The 20,730-nt window shown below is 46.5% G+C and overlaps 1 protein-coding gene across 4 annotated transcripts in view; it reads left to right on the top strand.

Annotated features, from left to right (window-relative positions):
• The window catches only part of FLNB (filamin B), a 174,289-nt gene that overhangs the window by 52,764 nt on the left and 100,795 nt on the right, over window positions 1-20,730 (top strand). The gene's annotated exons all lie outside the window — the stretch shown is intronic.

Raw genomic sequence — 20,730 nt, 5'->3', positions numbered from 1 at the left:
CCAGTTGGGTTTTTATGAGTGGTTTGGTAGTTGGTTGACTAGGTGGGTGGTCCCTTGGTAGTTATTGGTTGATTAGTGGCTGTTGGGTTAGGTTGGTTGGTTGATTGGTGGTTGTTTAGTTGGTGTGTAACCGGTTGGTTGGTTGGCGATTGGTTGTTGGTCATTGGCTGGTCGATTGGTTGGTGGATGGTTGTTGGTTGGGTAGTAGATGGCAGTAGTTTCTTTCCTCCCCTTCCTCCCATTTCTTTTCTTCTTTCTACCTTGTGACAGGCACCTTGCTAAGTACGAGGATCATAGTGATGCTCAAGAGAGGCCTGGGGCCTGTCCCTATGACATTTCCATTATAGTTGATGGGGTCTCAGATTTGTGTCTAATACCACATGTAAGTTGAGTGGATTTTATTAGCACTCAAGCTTCCTGGCTCATTGCTATTATTGTGCCTGTGAGAATTTTATCTTTAAGTAGCATTAGGGATGCTACTTGGATGTGTTTTAGTTACTACAGAAATAATTTTTACTAACTTTTACTAAGTTTTCTTCCCTCTCTTATGTAGGAAGTTTAGAGTGAAGTGGCAATTGGGTGGAGGTTCTGGAGGTTCCCCCATTCACATAATTTGATGTTCCAGTTGCCCACATCAGGATGACTCCCTCTCTTTCTACTGATGTAAGCAGTGGGCCAAATTATGGGGCCCCATCCCTGCGTCTTCCTACTTGTCTAAATCTTCATCGCACACAACGTATTGCCATTAGAAGCTCTGAAGCAAACCGAGAAAGGAGGAGAGGCTGGTTTTGGCCCAGATTCCTCAAAATCATTGCCTGTTGTTTAAGAATTACTGTTTGCACTGGAACAATAAGAAATTCCTTAATGTGGTTTTTAAGTGAATTTGTTGTCACCAGAATTTTGTAAACACTGTGGCTGAGAATTGCGCAAAAGGGTGTGCTTTCCCTTAACATCCTTAATTAGGGACAGTGTTTTGAGAAACTGCTTTTTATTGTCCTTTATCTGCAAAACCTCTTGAATCCAAGCGAGAATCCCATTTCTTAATCACTGCCACAGAAACATGGTGGATTCGAGAAAGCTCCAGTTCCTGATTTCCTGTCTTCCTTTTTTGTGTGTGTTTATTGCCTATGTCTCATCCTCACTCCTGCCAGTTTTATAGAATGGAACCTCCCAGGCTCTGGGAATGTTTGGGAGACTTGTTTGTAGAGGATCTGAAGAGCAGTTTACGATGGACTAACCCAAACTATCTTCTGGAGAACATTAGTTTCTTTTGAGATAGAATTTTTAAACATCCCCCAGTCTAATAGTATTGGGAAATTCCCTGTGACACTGTTAGCCCTCTCTTTGAGACTGTCAGTGTACACTGGCATGTTAAAGGCTCTGAGAAGTCTTGCAGCAGTCTAAAAATTGGTTAGTCTAGTGTGTCCCCAGTTGTTTGGCCACTGAAACCCCTTTTTCTCGGGGGGGAAACCAGCTAACATCTGGTAGTCTTTTCTAAGAGGTGGCACTGAAGATGATACTCAAGTTACATATTTATAAATTCTAACATGTGGCCAGGCACGGTGGCTCACACCTTAATCATTGTACTTTTGGACCCCGAGGTGGGCAAATTATGAGGTCAGGAGTTCGAGACCAACATAGTGAAACCCCGTCTCTACTAAAAATACAAAAATTAGCTGGGCATGGTGGCACATGCCTGTAATCCGAGCTACTCAGGAGGCTGAGGCAGGAGAATCACTTGAACCTGGGAGGTGGAGGTTGCAGTGACTTGAGATTGTGCCACTGCACTCCAGCTGGGGGACAGAATGAGACTCCATTTCTTTTTATTTATTTTTTAATCATTTTTCTTTTTTTCTTTTCTTTCTTTCTTTTTTTTTTTTTCCTATCCTGGCGAAATGATTACATCTGAGGAGACTCCATTCAAAAAAAAAAAAAAAGAAAAGAAATTCTAACATGTATTTTTCATGTATTTATAAAATGCAACTAATGTATCAAACCTGTGATTTCCAGGACATAATTACTTAAGCTAAGGAAAAAGTAAAACGTGAGTGAAGGAAAAACTCTAGTAAATGGGCCAGGTGGTAAGGGGAGAGAGCCTTGTCTGTGAATGTGGTCTAGGGGGATGCTTGGCAAATGCTTTTCAGAGCGAGGTTGGGGCAGAGCTGCTCTGAGATGCAGACACAGCGGCTGGTGATCTTGCTGATCTGGGAAGCAGCTTCAGACTCAGGCGCGGACTGTTCAGATGAAGAGCAGGTCATAAAGAGCCCTGACTGTGGACTGTGTCTGCAGCCACGGCAGCAGCTAGTGGATGGGGTGATGCCTTGGCTATTCCTCGTGTGTCACTTGCCTGCCCAGCCCTTGGACATCGCGCCTCAGGAATGTTAGAATGTGTTCCCCCCTTAGCAGCAAAGCTGGCCTGCTGTGTACTTGGTCTGTTTATCTTACTGCCACGACCGTTTACCATGGGCCAGAGTTCAGGGGCACAGTGATAAATCTCTTTTAGGAAGATGACGCAACCCTCAGCATTTTTCCCTTTTGGTTCTGAGATTTTAAAGCCTTCGTAACACCATCATGTCCTTGTTTGGGCATCTTCCTGTGAACTCCCGTTCGGGTCTCCAGGGCGAAATGGCCAACAGTGGATTCCAGAGTTGTGGCCTGGGCTCAAATTCCTGCCCTGCTGCTTATCAACTCTGTGACTTTGGGTTTAATTGACCTATTCATCGTTTTTCTTTTCCTTTTTTTTTTTTTTTTTTTGAGATGGAGTTTCGCTCTTGTTGCCCAGGCTGGGGTACAATGGCTTGATCTCAGCTCATCCCAACCTCTGCCTCCTGGGTTCAAGCGATTCTTCTGCCTCAGCCTCCCAAGCAGCTGGGGCATGTACCATCATGCCTAGCTAATTTTTGTATTTTTAGTGATTCCTCCATGTTGGTTAGGCTAGTATTGAACTCCCAATCTCAGGTGATCTGCCCACCTTGGCCTCCCAAAGTGCTGGGATTACAGGCATGAGCCACGGTGCCTGGCCGTCATCATTTTTCTTAATCTGGAAAATGGAGCCAACAGTGATTCCTCATGCTGGGAGGATTCAGGGTGGTAACTGCACGGGTGAGGCCCTTGGGCTTCATCTCTCACTAGGAGGTCGGACCTCTGCATAATGGACAAGCTCTCTCTCTTTTCTGGGGTTGTGGGGGGGAGACGGAGTCTCACTTTGTTGCCAGGCTGGAGTGCAGTGGTGCGATCTCAGCTCACCTACAACCTCTGCATCCTGGGTTCAAGTGATTCTCCTGCCTCAGCCTCCCAAGTAGCTGGAACAGGCGTGTGCCACCATGCCCGGCTAATTTTTGTATTTTTAGTAGAGACGGGGTTCACCATGTTAGCCAGGCTGGTCTCTATCTCTTGAGCTCGTGATCTGCTTACCTCAGCCTCCCAAAGTGCTGGGATTATAGGCGTGAGTCACTGCACCTGGCCAACAAGCTCTCTTTCGGGTGCAGGTGAATGGGGGCACAAGGGAGTTAGGAAGGTGGGTTTTTTTGCTTTTGTTTTTTTGATGGCTTGAAAAACATGCCCAAGGCATGATTCTCCTGCCTCAACCTCCTGAGTAGCTGGGATTACAGGCATGTGCCACCACAACCAGCTAATTTTTGTGTTTTTAGTAGAGACTGGGACTGGGTTGGTCAGGCTGGTCTCAAACTCCCGACCTCAGGTGATCTGCCCACCTTGGCCTCCCAAAGTGGTAGGATTACAAACATGAACCACCGTGCCCAGCCAACCCAAAAATTAGCTGGGCGTGGTGGCTCACTTCCAGGTACTTGGGAAGCTGAGGCAGGAGGATTGCTTGAGGTCAGCCTGGACAACAGAGAAAGACCTTGTCAGAAAGAAAGAAAGAGAGACAGAGAGAGAGAGAAAAGAGAGAGGAGAAAGAGAGAGGAGAAAGAGAGAGAGAGAGAGAGAGAGAGAGAGAGAGAGAGAAAGAAAGAAAAGAAAAGAAAAACATGCCCAAAGGCAACCAGATGATTCCATCTTCTTGCAATGTAATCTTCACCATCTACTCCTCTGGCAAGCTGTTTGGAAATGGCAAAGTCCATCTCCTGAGGCTGGGAGATTGCTTGTCCAGGATGGGCGTGTCTGGTGAGGAATGGAAGGCATTTGGATGGCCACTGAGAAAGCTGAGCCAAGGAGCATCAGAAAGACAATCAGGGAAACCCACAGAGTCTCCGGTATTCCTTTGCTGATAGGTAACATTGCACCTGTGGTTTAAACAAACAGGTGAAAGGCCATCAGCCTACTACCCCGCCTCATCTCCATTCCTTGCTGTTCCTCCCAGAAACAACTACATGGTCTGGGAACAGTGTTTTGTCTTGTCAAGTGACATTCTGTTCATAGATGAACTCAATTATATGATTTCTGTAGTACCCTGTACTCAAATTTGAACCTGCCATACATATTTCTTTTATCATTTGATAATACCTGTTGATTTTCCCACATTATACCTATATATCCTGACAAGCAATTTTGTTAAGGTGAAGAGTTCTTAATATATGTATTACCATGTTTCTTTTTTTGGTGGTGTATGTCAAGATTAACTATAAATGTAACATGGGTGGGGTGTGGTGGCTTATTCCCGTAATCCCAGAACTTTGAGAGGCTGAGATGGGAGGATAGCTTGAGCCTGGGAGTTCAAGAACAGCCTGGGAAACCTGGTGAAACCCTGTCTCTACAAAAAATACAAAAATTAGCCAGGCATGGTGGCAAGTGTTCTAGCTACTTGGGAGTCTGAGTTGGGAGCCCGATCCTGAGGTCAAGGTTGCAGTGAGCCATGATTGTACCACTGCACCTCAGCCTAGATGAAAGAGTAAGACGCTGCCTCCGCCTGGGCCTACCTCCCTACTCCCCCCACCCCACAAAAAAAAATAAAGTAACATATATAGTTTAAATTTTAAAAATTCATTTTTTGGGGGACTGGGCATGGTGACTCACACCTGTAATCCCAGTACTTTGGGAAGTTGAGGGGGGCAGATCACCTGAGGTCAGGAGTTCAAGACCAGCCTGGCCAACACAGTGAAACCCCTGTCTCTACTAAAAATACAAAAATTAGCTGAATGTGGTGGCTCACACCTTTAATCTCAGCTTGGGAGGCTGAGGCAGGAGAGCGGCTTGAGCCTGGGAGGCAGAGATTACAGTGAGCCGAGATCATACCACTACACTCTAGCCTGGGCGACAGAGCGAGATTCCATCTAAAAAAAAAAAAAATTAAGCAATGCAGAATCAAGTAACAACAATAAAATGCAAACCCATCTTCAACCATCAGCTTCTTAGTTTTCTTCCTAGAAGGAGCCAGTGAGGACAGTTTGGTGTTTATGCTTCCAGATCTTTATGTTCAGGTGCAATCATGCCTTTTGAAAAACAGGATTGTACAATTCATACTTTTCTGCAAATTATCCCCTTCCCTTAATACATCATAGAAGCCTGTCCATATTGGAACAAACAAACCTTTCTCACTCTTCCCAGCCGCCTGTTTTCCTCTTGCCTGAATGTAAAGTTTATTTAACTGCTTACTGTCAGGAAGGCATTCGTTTTCAGTTCTCCCTCCACCCCGCCCCCCCCGCAATTATCTTGTAATGAACTGTTTTAATGGTTAAAGATCACTTTAATATCAAAACCTCCCCTCTCTCCCATTAGGAAAAAAAATCATGTTAGGGAACTTCAAATTGAATTTATGGACCTTGTGTTGAATTTTCTGTCCGCGGTGGCCCGGCCTGGCCCCTTCGGACTGCTGGGGAATCTGCAAGAGGAGTTGGGGTGGCCTGCAGACTGGAGCACTCTGCCAGTTCATTCGGCAGCTCACCGAGCAGGAACATCTTGATTCTATCAGCCTTAATCCTGTGTCCCATAAGGGACCCAGCCCTTGCTGTCGTTAGCAGATGGAATGCTCATCTGTGCTAGAAGGCGCAATTCTAGGGCATTCTGCTCCGAACAGTCTTGAACCAGACTTGAATGGCTTCAATCCTTTTCACAATGCTAAGGGGGAGGCGCCATGAGCTCCCAGACTTGTGTGTGTTATAATACTATCGTGGTAATAACAGGGGTTGTAGTAGCCCCCATGAATATGATGGGACAATCATCAGGCAGTGCTGCTTGCTTGCTTTCCTCCATCATGTCACCACAGCCTCAGCGAGACGGCTACGACTCTCATTTTGCAGATGAGGAAACCAAGCACAGACCCTAGGGAATCGATCCACTTGTGGTCACACAGCTAATAAGTCACTGTGCTTGGGAAGTGAACCAGGCTTTTCTGATGCCCAGGCAGGACGTCTGAAATTCCAGCTGCGCCATCACTGACTGAATGCCTCTGACTCTGGGTGACATGCCACCAGTTATTTCAGCCAGCTACCTGCCCTTCTTTTGAGTGTGTTCATCCCTGCCCCATGCTTCTTATTCTGGATGTTGGTGGCATGGAATTCCACCCTTAAGAAGGAGGTCAGTCCCTGGGCTGAGAGAGTTCTTTGCAGAGAGCTCTGTTGGGATTGGGTGGGACGTGTGTTTGGAGGCCTCCTCACGTAATTGTGGGTTGAAAGGTCCAGATTTGGGGGTATAAAGTTGAGCCATCAGCTGAGATAAAGACGGGGCACAGGAGGAACCATCCAGAAAGTGTCAGCATCGGTAAAGCAGGCAGAGTGTCCCCCTATCTGTCCTCTGAGGGCCTCCTTTCTTGTGGCTTCCTCCCCTTTTTGCTGATGATGGTCAGAGCCAGCAGTTATAAATTATTTGTAATTTCCCTCAGCTTGGTTCCTACTCAAGACTTTAAATTGGGAGTTTTGTTCCTTTTATGACTTCTCAATCTTTGGGCAGACTGCCATCTCTGTAACAGTCTTATATGAGTTGTAACATGAGGTAAGTTACGGTGGAAAAGCGCAAGCGGATTTCTCCCCTTTCAAACCAGGGAAGCCACCTTGATCTGACTTTGTAACAAAGCTCAAGTTTTATAAGTTTGCAATTGAAGAATAAATACCTATTCTGTTCATTATTATTAACTTTTTGTTGTAAAAGGGGGAAAAACTCTCAGGAAACGTAACCTAGTAGAGGGACAAAAAGCCAAAAGTATATATTTTTTCCTTCCTTTAAAAGGTCTCGGCCAGGCATGGTGGCTCACACCTATAATCCCAGCACTTTGGGAGGCTGAGGCAGGTGGATCATGATGTCAGGAGTTCAAGACCAGTCTGACCAGCATGGTGAAACCCCAACTCTACTGAAAATACAAAAGTTAGCTGGGCATGGTGGTGCACGCCTGTAGTCCCAGCTTCACAGGAGGCTGAGGCAGGAGAATTGCTTGAACTCGGTAAGCGGAGGTTGCAGTGAGCCAAGATTGCGCCACTGCACTCCAGCCCAGGGGACAGAGTGAGACTTTATCTCCAAAAAAAAAAAAAAAAAAAGGCCTCCAATGTCTTGCTCTGTGGAGACACTGGTTTTCATTATAATAATGCTGTTATCTCTTTGTAGAATGATTTAAAGCCAATTTAACTTTCTTATTTAAAAGTATACTTGGTATTCAGCATAGAGCTGGGAGTTCAGTAGGCAGTTAGAAAATATACATACACTTTTTGAGACAGTTTTGCTCTTGTCACCCAAGCTGGAGTTCAGTGGTACGATCTCAGCTTACTGCAACTTCTGCCTCCCAGGTTCAAGCAGTTCTCCTGCCTCAGCCTCCCAAGTAGCAGGGATTACAGGTACCCACCACCCACACACAGCTAATTGTATTTTTAGTAGAGATGAGGTTTTACCATGTTGGCCTGACTGGTCTCAAACTCCTGACTTCAGGTGATCCACCCGCCTTGGCCTCCCAAAGTGCTGGGATTATAGACGTGAGCCACTGCTCCGGTTCTGCCTTTCCAAAAGGACCACTATAAATGGATCAGTACATTACTCTAGGCCGAAAGGGCTAGCCAGGTGGCAAGATCAACTAAGCTACTAAAAAAAAAAAAAAAAAAAAGTAGGCAGTTAGAAAATATTTACTGAATATGACATAAGAAAAATAGAGCAAATTGAATTTGCAAGTACTATATGAGTAACTCTAATTACTGCTTTCTGGAAAACACACAGGCTGATAGGTTTGGGTAAGTAAGAGCAGAGCTGCATCTTCTCTCAAGTTCTCTGATTCTCTCAAGGAGTTAGCTGAGAATAGCCCTGCGCCAAGCAGTGAGGCATCCATAAGGGACCTCTTGAATGGAGGGACAGGCCACTATCATTAGAATCCTCAGTTCTAGCCAGGTGCATTGGGTCACACCTATAATCCCAGCACTTTGAGAGGCCAAGGTGGGCAGACTGCTTAAGCTCAAGGGTTTGAGACCAGCCTGGGCAACGTGGCAAAACCCTGCCTTCCCCTGCTAAAAAAAAAAAAAAAAAAAAAAAAAAAGCCAGGAGTGGTTGCATGTGGCAGTAGTCCTAGCTACCTAGGAGGCTGAGGTGGGAGGATTGATTGAGCATTGGAGCTTGACACTGCAGTGAGCTGTGATCATGCCACTGTACTCCAGCTTGGGTGACAGAGTAAGACCCTGGACCCTGTCTCAGTTAAAAAAAAAAATCCCCGGTTCTCAGGGTGTAGTAGAGGCTGAGTCAGTCATGGCTGACACAAGGGGACTGCACTGCCTGTGCCTCTTGTGCCCTGTGTTCATACGGTTCATACGCTGCCTGTCCACCATGTTTTTCCCTGAGAGCCTCGGCAGCCTAGGCATCGTGGGAATGATGGGACAGGTGGAAATTCAGAGGCCCTGCCCTGGCGGGGCAGGGAAGCCTGGCTTACCTCCTGAGCACAGCATGTGTGTGGATTACTTCTCTGCACTCAGCCTCATCTCGGAAATGGGAGTCATAACTGAACTCACCTCATCAAGTTATTGTCCGATGATGAAGATTCACAGTAGTTGCAAGAGTAGGAGTTTGGGCTTTGGGAACAGAGAGAAGTGGGTTTCCATCTGGATTCCCCCTCTATGTCACTTTTGGCAATTGGCTTCACCTCTGTGGGTCTCTGTTATGTCATCTGTAAAATGGGGCTAGCCCTAAAAGCCACCCTCGCAGGGTCATTGTGAGGATTGCACAAGGTGATACGGTGGCAGAGGACCTGGCCCAGGAGAGGGGCTGGAAGAGAACAAGCTGCCGCTGTATTTTGGTTGCTGTGGATCTAAGGAGAAGAGGCCTTTAGGAGTCTTTCCTAGGCATGGTTCCTCCTGCCTTCACCCATCACTCCTTTCCTGGAGGGATTCCCTGCAGGGGGCACAGCCCCACGGTGGGCCTGGCTGAGCTCACAGGAGCATGGGCTGTGAGGTTTCAGGTGAAGTGGCCTCACCACATGACAAACCGAGCTGAAGTGAAAAGGTCACGAGGACCTCCATTCACAGCCAGCATTTATTATTTCAGCTGGAAATGTTTGCCGAGCAGTTGTAGCTGGAAGCTATGAGCGAGACACAGACTGCCATCAGGCTGAGGCCTCCAGAGCTCATGTGGGCTTTACCCTGAGCCTCTCAGGGGCTGGGCTCTGGGCTCCGGGCTCTTCCACTCCTGCTCATGCCCAGGCATCCTTGGGGGCGTTGAACTATCAGCTCTCCAGGAGAACTGTGTGGCAGCAACAGAATGAGTTTGCATAGGGACCTGTTGCTTTGAGGTCTCTAACTTAGTTTAGAATGCCTTGCTTTGACTATTTTGCAGTACCTATCCGTTTTTTTCTTCTTTAATCTTTCTTTCTTTTTTTTTGAGACAGAGTTTTGCTGTTGTTGCCCAGGCTGGAGTGCAATGGCGCAGTCTCGGCTCATTGCAACCTCTGCCTCCCAGGTTCAAGCGATTATCCTGCCTCAGCCTCCTGGGTAGCTGGAATTACAAGTGCCCATCACCATGCCTGACTAATTTTTGTATTTTTAGCAGAGACAGCGTTTAACCACATTGGCCAGGCTGATCTTGAACTCCTGACGTCAGGTGATCTACCCGTCTTGGCCTTCCAAAGTGCTGGGATTACAGGCGCGAGCCACCACACACGGCCCTTTATTTTCCTTCTTTAATCTTTCTTTTCTTTTTCTTTCTTTCCTTTTTTTTTTTTTTTTTGGAGACAGAGTTGCGCTGTTGTTACCCAGGCTGGAGTGCAATGGCGCAATCTCGGCTCACCGCAACCTCCGCCTCCTGGGTTCAGGCAATTCTCCTGCCTCAGCCTCCTGAGTAGCTGGGATTACAGGCACGTGCCACCATGCCCAGCTAATTTTTTGTATTTTTAGTAGAGACGGGGTTTCACCATGTTGCCCAGGATGGTCTCGATCTCTTGACCTCGTGATCCACCCACCTTGGCCTCCCAAAATGCTGGGATTACAGGCTTGAGCCACTGCGCCTGGCCCCCTTCTTTAATCTTTCTAACAAGAGGTTAGAATCCTCATTTTAACTTTTTTTTTTTTTTTTTTTTGAGACAGAGTTTCACTGTTGTTACCCAGGCTGGAGTGCAATGGCATGATCTCGGCTCACCGCAACCTCCGCCTCCTGGGTTCAAGCAATTCTCCTGCCTCAGCCTCCCGAGTAGCTGGGACTACTGGTGTGCACCACCACGCCCGGCTAATTTTTGTATTTTTAGTAGAGATGGGGTTTCACGTTGCTGACCAAGATGGTCTTGATCTCTTGACCTCGTGATCCACCCGCCTCAGCCTCCCAAAGTGCTGGGATTATAGGCATGAGCCACGCGCCCGGCTCCCTCATTTTAACTTTTAAAGGGTTTCCTAAGGATAGAAATGATAAGTGAGATGGGTCTACTAACATAGTTACTATATCGTAGGCCCTTTAGCAGACCCATGTCATTTATCAGTTATTTAGTCCAGTGTGGCTTTGTTGTTGGATATCAAGTAATTCTCAAAATTTCACCTTTTCAAAAGTGGCATTGAAAAGAAAGCCGCTGGGTGATGAAAATGGAACTTTTAAATACAATGATGCCTGTTAACCAGAAAATAGAGTGTTTGGGATAATTTATGAAGCAGTACACCATCCTAGATTCTATGATCTGAAAGTTCACCAAACTCTCTATCCGAAAATAAAAATAAGGTATTTATGAAGTAATTCGTTCCAACTATTTCAGGCAAAAATTGTCCAGCAAGTGAGAGAGAACAGAAGGAATAGTTGGCGAAGTAGGGAATTTGAAGTCTGAGGTTATGCATAAGGAATGTGTTATGGGCCTATAGTGGAAATCTCAACTCGGGGATTAGGAAATGTTTACTCAATTCTGTTGCAGAGAAATCCTGGCCACCACTCCCCCACGCCATGCCCAGGGCAGGCATGGCTAATCTTCACCGCCTCCATTCTCCATGCCTTGTTCACGGAAGACGTTTCTAATGCATTTGAGCAGTCTTTTTTGGCTGAAGCCAGATGTGGCCTCAGAGTCCTTCTCAACACAGTGTCCTAGCACCACTTGGTGCTCATGATCTACTGTATCATCTCTTGAAAAACTACTAACATAAAAAGACCTGCCAAATCAACTTTATATTAACTGAACCCTTGACACAGTGATGGATAAAAATGAATTCAAATGGCTTCTTTATGATCTTTGAGTAGTTCATGAGCAAGAAAGAGAATCGGAAATCCAGCTAACTTCAGTCCTCTTGTCTACTTTTACTTTATTGTGGTTTATATTTTCTCTTACCAATTGAGATAAGCCCATGTGACTTCCGGTCTTCCAAAGCCCAGAACATCCCTTTGTTACAATTCAGTTACTCTAACAAAGAGGTTTCCTTAAGAACAATAACAGCCACAACAAACACAGTGTGGAAGGTATGTAAAAGAGGGTTTTTCAGTCTTCAGGTTGGCAGGGCATCTGATACTGGGTTCCTTCCTCACCTTGCCGGGCCTCTCCTAGCACAGGCCAAAGCCAGGTGACTGTGATGTCTGGGACCCTGGTTGGCAGTTGGAAAGAGTGCCCAGAGCAGGCATGCCCACTGTTCAGGTCCTGAAACCGTGGCTCATTTAATATCATGTGCTGCCCATTAGCAAGACAGGCATCATACCACTGACTTCCGGGGGAGCTGAATGACCATCTAGGTGGAAGCTGCATGTCTGGAAGGAAGAAGGGGACAAAGGATCTTCATGGCATCAGCTGTCAGGGCCCTGAGTCTGCCTTGTTGGCATGCAGTCTTTTATTGGTTCAAGGCCCTGGAGAAAAGCCCTGAGCAGGAGGAGATAAGCCAGCTTGGTCCTCTTCATCCTACCCAGGGGCCTCTACGGTGCCTGAGCCAAAATGCACAGTTCTTTGGCTGTGTGGTTAGAAAGGCTTTGGGACTTGAAAATGGGACCCTGGTCCTGGGCAGCAGACTGACGTGGTCCGCCTTAACCTGATCTCCAGGGAGATGGGTTGCATCTGGCTAGATTTTGACCGAGGAACTGAGGAGAGTTCTTAGCTGTGCCCTCTTTGGTTCAGAATGCGCTTTTGTTTGGACAGCTGAAGCCTACAATTCAGCCATGGTTTGTTTGGGCTCAGAAAAAAGGCCAGGATGGAGGAAACTGACCTGGACTATCAGCGGGCACAAGGTCCTATTGGCCTGGGGTCTGAATGCGGGTGATCTGAGCTCTTCATTATGGGGTGGCCTTGCAGCAGCCCTTGACAGGCTGCTGCTGCTGTAGGCTCACCCAAGCAGCCAAGACGGACAAAAACTATTCTAGTTTTGCAGAGTTGGATATAGAAGAGGCATTAGCCAGGCTGGGAGAGGGGATGGGGAAGGAGTTCCAGGCCAGGTAAGCATGGGGCAAGGTAAACTGGGATGTTAAGGAGGGGCCAGTTTGTGATCAGCCTGGGCAACATGATGGAAACCCTGTCTCTATAGAAAATTAAAAATTAAATTAGCGAGGTGGGTGGCATTTGCCTGTAGTCCCAGCTGTACCCAGAAGGCTGAGGTGGAAGGATTGCTTGAGCCCAGAAGGCAGCTGTTGCAGTGAGCAGAGATTGTACCATTGCACTCTAGCCTGGGTGACTGAGTGAGACACTGTCTTTAAAAAAAAAAAAAAAAAAAAAAAAGGAGGGGCCAGACTCCTGACCCATATATGCTGCTCTTCCCTTTCAGGGAGGTCTCATAAATATCGGTAGCTCAATTTTTTAGGTGGTTCTTGGTGGTGCTCTGAGGGTCATGGGCCATGCTGGTCTTCTAAACCATCCAGTTCAGATGTGTCCTCCTTGTAGAGACCTCACATGCCCCAGGTTTGCTGCAGCGTTAGGGGTCAGGCTCCCTTGGAGCGGGAGAACAGGAGCCTCGGAGGTGGTGGTCATGGCCCTCCTAATGAATTGCTTGGCTCAGAGAACTGACAACTTAAACGTTTCAACCACCTATTAATTCACAAGGTACTTCTTTTCATTTCTTTTTTTTTTTTTTTTTTGAGATGGAGTTTCACTCTTGTTACCCAGGCTGGAGTGCAATGGCGCGATCTCGGCTCACCGCAACCTCCGCCTCCTGGGTTCAGGCAATTCTCCTGCCTCAGCCTCCTGAGTAGCTGGGATTACAGGCATGCGCCACCATGCCCAGCTAATTTTTTGCACCTTTAGTAGAGACGGGGTTTCACCATGTTGACCAGGATGGTCTCGATCTCTTGACCTCGTGATCCACCCGCCTCAGCCTCCCAAAGTGCTGGGATTACAGGCTTGAGCCACCGTGCCCGGCCTTCTTTTCATTTCTTGCTGCTTACACAGAACACTTGGAGTAAGGCTTGTGGATGTCTGGCCCTAGGGAAGAGTGTTTGGAACGTAGCAGGTACTTAAGTATTAGGAAAATGAGAATGGAGAGGAGGAGGGAGGGAACATTATTAAGCATTCAACTGTGAGACAGGCATTGTGCTTGACTCTTTTTTTCTTTTTTTGAGACGGAGTTTTGCTCTTGTTACCCAGGCTGGAGTGCAATGGCACGATCTCGGCTCACTGCAACCTCCACCTCCTGGGTTCAGGCAATTCTCCTGCCTCAGCCTCCTGAGTAGCTGGGATTACAGGCACGCACCACCATGCCCAACTAATTTTTTGTATTTTTAGTAGAGACGGGGTTTCACCATGTTGACCTGGATGATCTCGATCTCTTGACCTTGTGATCCACCTGCCTCGGCCTTCCAAAGTGCTGGGATTACAGGCTTGAGCCACCGCGCCCGGCCTTTTTTCTTTTTTTTTGAGATGGAGTCTTGCTCTGTCACCCAGGCTAGAGTGCAGTGGCATGATCTCAGCTCACTGCAACCTCGCCTCCTGGGTTCAAGCGATGTTCATGCCTCAGCCTCCTGAGTAGCTGGGATTACAGGTGCCTGACATTACACCTGCTAATTTTTAAATTGGCAGCCTGTTGACCAGGCTGGTCTCGAACTCTTGATCTCAGGTGATCTGCCTGCCTCGGCCTCCCAAAGTGCTAGGATTACAGGCGCACCATGCCCAGCTGACTCCTGGCATTCTCTAACCTACCTACTCCTTACAACAGCCCTGAGAAGTAGCTGACTATGGCCATTTCTATTTGGTAGATGAGGAAAAGTAAGGTTCAGAGATGGATTGTTCAGATCGGCATATCTGTTCAAGCTGCTGTCTCCTGAGCCTGTTTGCAAGCACTCCATCACACGCCCTCTCTGGGTAGTAGAGATGAGGGGGCAGAGTGCCCAATGCATGGTATCCTGTTCCCCAGCTGGCCAAGTCTTAGTGTGAGTATGTGTGGTCTTGGTAGCTTGTCTCAAGCACACGCCCCATCTCTCTCTTTTTTTTGAGACAGAGTCTTACTCTATCACCCAGGCTGGAGTGCAGTGGCGTGTTCATGGCTCACTGAAGTCTCGATCTCCTGGCTCAAGCTATCCTCCTGCCTCAGCCGCTCGAGTATTTGGTACTATAGGCATGTACCACCATACCTGATTAATGTTTATTATTTGTAGAGAAAGGGTCTTCCTGTGTTGCTAGGCTCTGGTCTCGAACTCCTGGGCTCGAGCGGTCCTCCCGTCTCAGCTTCCCATAGTGCTGGCATTACAGGCATGAACCACCAGGCCTATCTGGTCAACCATACCCCTATCTCTCCTTGATTCTTTTTTTTTTTTTAAAAAGAGGCAGAATCTTGCTATGTTGTCCAGGCTGGAGTGCAGTGGCGTGATCTTGGCTCACTGCAACCTCTGCCTCCCAGGTTCAATCGATTCTCCTGCCTCAACCACCCAAATAGCTGGGATTATAGGCACACACCACCATGCCCAGGTAATTTTTGGATTTTTAGTAGAAATGGGGTTTTACCATGTTGGCCAGACTGGTCTCAAACTCCTGACCTCAAGTGATCCTCCCGCCTTGGCCTCCTAGAATGCTGGGATTATAGCCATGAGCCACCGCACCTGGCCTCTCCTTGATCTTGCAGTCACTTTGTTGGCTGTTTCTGACCCAGCAGCTACTGCATTGTGGCCAAAGGATGATCTATCCTTCCCCAGAGGGCAAAAATGTAGAAAAGTATCTGTCCATGCCTCTCCTCATGGGCCACCACCTCTGCCACCCTGGTTAATCAGTAACAGCCAAGAGAGAAGCTGCTGGAGCTGACCCCTGGGAACGCCCTGGATGGTTAAGTGCAGGAATGTAATAGGCATACACGTGGTTGCGTGGATCTAGGCCCTCCTGGTATGAGTAGAGAGGTAAAAGGCCACCATCTCCCATCCGCAAAGAAGATATTTTCAAGATGCTTCCGAAGATTGCCTAAGAATAGCTGGTTTCCACTCCCATAAATGCATCCATTCCAGAATGCTCCTTCACTAGGACCAGAGAACCGATTTACAGAAGTGACATAAAAACATTCTATCCCAGAATTTGCAGTAGCTCAAATTAACCTTCTACCTATTAAAAACAAAACAGAAACACCCACCCTGCTCACTTATAAGCAGCACTGAGTAATTTTAAGTAATTCGAGAAAATGTGTGTGGTTTAAGGGTCAGGGTTGTCCAGAGCCAGGACCAGTTACGTGGGGATTGTGACTGACTGGATTTGGGGAGGAGAAACCCATGGCCCAATTCCAACCCACTGAAATCTAAGCAGATTCTAGGTGGTTGGGCAGGCCTGGTGGGTGCTGGTTTATTTTATTCCCTAAAGAGGCCCTTGAGCAACTCTTCACATGGAATTCTGCTGAAGGGCTCCCGGCTGATCTGACCTTCTCCTTTTAAAGTTCTGCTTCGGCTGAGCGTGATGGCTCACACCTGTAATCCCAGCACTTTGGGAGGCCGAGACAGGCCGATCGTGAGGTAAAGAGATCGAGACCATCCTGGCCAACATGGTGAAACCCCATCTCTACTAAAAATACAAAAATTAGCCTGGCTTGGTGGCATGGGCCTGTAGTCCCAGCTACTTGGGAGGCTGAGGCAGAAAAATCGCTTGAACTCAGGAGGAGGAGGTTGCAGTGAGCCGAGATTGCACCACTGTGCTCCAGCCTGGTGACAGAGCAAGACTCCATCTCCAAAAAAAAAAAAAAGAAAGAAAAAAAAGTTCTGCTCCATGTTTTACCCTTGGCAAACATTGTAGAGATTGTTGAGGTCGGAAAAGTGTCTCATCTGTGTAGTGGTCAGACGTTGACCCTGTGATGCTGTGTAACATTTCATTTTCAAGGCATGGGAAGTCTCCTCTTTCGTGTGGATGGGAACCTGGAGATCTTTGGGCAAGTTGCCATCTTTTTACTGTTCCAAGAGTTTGGTGAAGCATTTGAACCTTCACCTGTCAAAATCAGTTTTGGAATGAGAGCTGCTCTTTCTCCAGCTCCTTAGAATAGCAGAAGGAAGGTATCGTTTATCCCAATGAGACCATAATGAGGGCTTTCCCGTGTGGACACCCACCTTGAATTCAATTGGAAACAGAAGTTCTGGGCATTGTATTTTTTATAAATTTGGCTCAGACTTCAACTGGGTCATATTTCCCCCAAAATCTTTTCGAAAAACACTTGTGTCTCATTCCTTTAGACTAGCATATGTAAGCTGGGTAAAAATAGAACAAGCTGGTTTCGTGTTAGATTTATGAATCAAATCTGCAAGTCTGCTTTTGAAAAGCATCTAACATGTAACTTGGGAAAGTTTGAGTTCTGCAGACTAATGCCTGTGGCTGGATGGGACTTCCTAGCTCTATCAAATCCCTCCTGGTGCAAGAGATCCATTATCCTGACACTATACCGTTGACTGATTGATGGATTGATTGATTGTTCACTCTTTTGAAGATTGCTCTTCTCCCTTTAACTTACATAAAGGAAATTAGCATGGGAACTGGTTTGATCTGGAATTTCTGATAATCAGTAGGTAGTAACTCTGTAATCAATAGCACTTCAAAAAGGCAACCAAATGACAGGATAGCTAATCCAAGAAAATTAGTCATGGTCAAGGACTTCCAGCTCAGGAAACGTCTGGTCCGGTGGGGTGAATTCCTTGGATAACCAAGTTCTGTGCAGGGCCCAGAGTTTTATGCAGACCATTGCTCCATGATTGACCACAGGACCTCAAAAGGCAGGCTGGCTTCATGGCCACATGACCTGTGTGCTCAGAAGGGCCCTGTGCTTGGTTTATTGCTCTACTGTTGCTGTCTTGAAGTTGTTAATTATTTTTTTTTTGGCAATGGGGTGTTGCAGTTTCAAACAACACTCATTTATTATCTCACAGTTTCTGGGGGCCAGGAGTTCAGCCATGGCTTAAGACCAGGCCCTCTGTTCCGGGTCTCACGAGACTGCAAGGAAGGTTCCATCTGGGGTGTGTTTTCATCTGGATGTCTAACTAAGGAAAAATCCACTTTATTCAGATTCATTCAGGTTCATTAAGCATGGTTTTTCTTTCTTTCTTTTTTTTTTTTTTTTTTTGAGATGGAGTCTTACTCTGTTGCCAGGCTGTAGTGCAATGGCATGATCTCGGCTCACTGCAATCTCTGTCTCCCGGATTCAAGTGATTCTCCTGTTTCAGTCTCCCAAGTAGCTGGGACTACAGGCGTACACCACCATGCCTGGCTAATTTTAAATATGTATATGTTTTAGTAGAGGTAGGGTTTCACCATGTTGGCAGGATGGTCTCGATCTTCTGACCTCTCGTGATCCACCTGCCTTTGGCCTCCCAAAGTGCTGGGATTACAGACGTGAGCCACTGCGCCTGGCCTGATTAAGGTTTTTAAAATAATTTCTATGTGATTGTCTCACTGAGCGTCTCAGCTTTTTACTACCTGTTGCTTGAAGGCTACCCTCAGGTTTTAGAGGCTACACTCATATCTCTGCCACAGGGCCTTCTGCATAGACAGTTCATAACACAGCTGCCTGTTTCCTCACAGCCAGCAGGAGAATCTGTCTCTCATCTGCTAAAGTGGAGTTTCATGCATCATAATACGGTCATGGGAGTAATAACCCATCACCTCTGCCACTGTTCTGTTGGTTAGAATAAAGGCACAGATGTTCCCCACACTGAGGAAGAACACATGATATAAAGGCTTTCAGTAAAGGAGATGACAAACAGAATGTGGAATGACCCAGACCAAGGACATCAGCATTACCTATGAATTTATTGGAAATTCAAATTCTCTGGTTTCACCCCAGGCCTATTAAATTAGAAACTTCTAAGAGTGAGCCCAACATTCTGTGGTTTAACAGGTCCTTCAGGTGATCCTGACACCTGCTAAATTTTGAGAACCACTGGTCTAGAGGCAGGCAGTCTTGCCCTCCTAGGAGTTAGGAGTAATGTGTCTTCTGGTAATACTGAGAAATGAGCTGAGAAATGGTTCCAAAATCAGGTTATACCCCCCAGGATTAACAGAACTTTTACTTGCAAAAGAGAGCAAAGAAGAGAAACTTTAAAAAGCAAGAGGCTGTGTGTGAAGCTAGATTCAAACAGTTAAAGACAGCAACACACGGCAAAGGATGGGAACTTGACGAAGTAGGTAGTGAAAGCAATTCTCGAGCGAAATGACAAGAAAACACAGTGAATTTGTATCTGTTTCCTATATTTAGGAGCCTGGCTTACATGATAGTGTTACATTTGGGGAGTAGAAAGTGGATGTTGGTGTGAAGTTCTAAAGTTTTGGACAAGGAACCTGTATCTTCATTTTTCTCTGAGTCCCATGAATTATGTAGATAGTCCTGCTTTGAAGTTATTATTTATACAATTCATTACAGAGAAAGTCCTTGGGAACCTTATCTTTGAATGAGGATTTGCTTGAATTAGTTTTTCTTACCAGCCAGTCCATGATACTCTTTCTTTTGTCCAGGTTAGATGATTGAGTTTTATTATGACTGAGTCTGCAACTGCAAAATTGCTTCTGATGATTTCTCTCTGATGGTTTGGGCATGGGCTCTTAAACAGGGTCTTTTGTTGCAAAAGGCTATAACAATAATCAGGTTAATTAAAAAAAAATAAAGCTCTCATCCTTTCAGTTTTGAATGGCATGGCATGCCCTCCTTATCAGCATGTGAGTATGCTTTTCATGTGGTTGTGGTTGGGTTTCATTAATTATAATTTGGCATGTGTTCAACCAGTGTTCAGGTGGCTCTTGGTGGGTGACTGGGGAGACACCAAGATGCAGATGGCCCAGTCACTCCCCAACAAGTGGTCTCAGTTCTGGAGTGAGATAGGAGGCCAAGAACTCACATAAATGCTGTTGGGAGTGAATGCCACCAGTTGTAGAATCTGGGGTCAGAAGGATGAGCCAGGGGTTGTCCCACGAGAGGATGGGTGAAGGTCTTCCCATCGAAGGGATAGAGAGCACACGCAGAGGTCCAGGGGTTGAGCACAAGATGTAGTCCAGGAACAAGGAGCTTTTGAGCCTGGAGTATGGTGAGTGGGGGTGGCAAGAGTGAAAAGCCAACTGGATGGGGGTTGTGTAGGGAGGTGCTGTATATTTCAGGAGTTGACTGTGTGCAGCAGGGACCCTGGTGACTTTGGAAGCACAGAGGTACTTGATGAGAAAGATGGTTCTGGGGTCATGTGAACAGTGATTCTGCTTCAAGGCTGTCAAAGACTCTTGAGAGAGGAGAGGAGGGGACACATGTTTACTGGGAGGGTGTAGAAGGAAGGGTTTGCCAAAAGATTTAGGTACAGATAGAATTGACACATTGTGGAAACTATACCAAGAGTTTAAGAGGAGGAGTCCAAGAAGGTGCTGATGTTTGTAGCTTGGAGTCCTGGTAGAATGGGAGCTGGCTACAGAGTATCTTTGGTGGAGAAGAAGTATAGGGAAATGGAGAGAGAGAGAGAGAAAGTTGCTGGGGTGGGGAAGATGGATAGCTGAAGAGAAGGCAAAAGCAGGGGAAGTGAAAACAAACAGCAATGAGACTCCTGGAAGGTGCTGGCCAGGGACATGGCATGTTCTGTGAAGCAAGGGAAGGACTAGAAAGGGGCCATGATTTTGGCTGGTCACTTATCCTCCTCACAACAGAGATTTGCCCAATTGCATTAGTGCATGGCTTCCTCTTCTGGATGACTGATGTGTCAGAATAGCAAACATGAAAATGACTGATAACATTCAGCATTGGTGAGATTTGCAGAGATAACCAACTGGCTTCTTAAATCTATAGATAGGAATGTAAACAGAAACAAACTTCATAGGGAAAAGATGTCTGGGACATCATAATGAAAAGAAAAAATGTATACCAATTGAATAATACAAATTCAGGCAGCGAACACATAGCATGTACACACATGCACACGCACAATCTAGTAGACTGTATACTACCAGGTTAGCAGGTTGTTGCCTCTGGGACTGGTTGTTGCCTCAGTCACTGGTTTTTGTTGTCTCTATTTGTG

This window comes from Saimiri boliviensis, chromosome 8 (genome assembly GCF_048565385.1).
Source record: "Saimiri boliviensis isolate mSaiBol1 chromosome 8, mSaiBol1.pri, whole genome shotgun sequence".
NCBI lineage: Eukaryota > Metazoa > Chordata > Mammalia > Primates > Cebidae > Saimiri > Saimiri boliviensis.
The sequence above is the reverse complement of the archived record's forward strand: the minus strand, read 5'-3'. Positions and strand labels throughout refer to the sequence as shown.